The sequence below is a fragment of the Lacerta agilis genome, chromosome 2, assembly GCF_009819535.1.
Source record: "Lacerta agilis isolate rLacAgi1 chromosome 2, rLacAgi1.pri, whole genome shotgun sequence".
Classification (NCBI taxonomy): domain Eukaryota; kingdom Metazoa; phylum Chordata; class Lepidosauria; order Squamata; family Lacertidae; genus Lacerta; species Lacerta agilis.
In genome coordinates this window covers 64,783,452-64,784,502 of record NC_046313.1, presented here as the reverse complement: position 1 = coordinate 64,784,502, position 1,051 = coordinate 64,783,452, and positions in this window count along the sequence as shown.

Below are 1,051 nucleotides of genomic sequence, written 5' to 3'. Positions count from 1 at the left end.
CTGCTGCAAATTAGCTGATCAATCATTAACTGAAATTAGTGGATCAGGCGTTCTGGTATCTCAACGGCACAAGTCATCTATCTTGCTTGAGGCTTGGAAGTCAGTCCCCACCCCCCTTCCCCCAAGAAGGTGTCCATGCTGTCATTCTTCCTGGGTGTTCTGGAAAGGAAATATCCCAGCCACAGGCCACATCCAACATGACTGACAGCTTGTCACCCTGAGGGGCCTCATTCCCAACACCTTGCTCTAAGGCAGGCATGCCCAAAGTCCGTTTTGGGGGCCTAATCTGGCCCGTCGATCGGTTTAATCCAGCCCTATTTTCTAGGGTAAAATCCCCCCCCCAAAAAAACCCTCAATAACTTCAATCCTAAAAGAAGCTCAACAACTTCAATCCTAAAAAAGGGTCAACAACTTCGGTTGGCCCTTTGGTCGGTCCCCACGGCCCTTCACTTCATCGAATCAGATCCTCTTTGAAAAAAGTTTGGGCACCACTGCTACAGGGAATGGAGAAGAAGTGCCTACAGATTATTCTAAACAAACAAACAAATTGTCTCTCAGTGCTTGTAATAACCTTTTAAAAACTTACTTTGTGAGATCTGCCTGGAAAATGGTTTATAAATACATAAAATTAGGGTGAGGACACCTGTGGTCCTTGGAGTGCTGTTGGGACTACAGTTCTTGTAATTCTGGTCCCATTAGCCATCCTGGCTGGTGCTGCTGGGAGTTGGCATCCAACAACCGCTAGAGGGCACCGTATTCCCCACTACTGCCTTAAATTAATAAACAAACGCAAGCCTGCTTTTCCGTTTTTGCCACTCCACCTTCTGTATGAGGCTCTGGTCCAGACTACTTTATATGGCCCAGCTGCTGCCTATGCATGATGATGACTCATTAGCGGTTGGAGTATCCGTTTCTGCTGTGTGACATCCAGGTCACATCGCAGGGTGGACATAGAGAGATTTACTGGGCGGTGGGGAGAATCACTTGAGGGGAGATGTATTAATCTATCGTGCTGCTGAAATGAAGGGCCAAGTGTGGGGTGGACCACAGA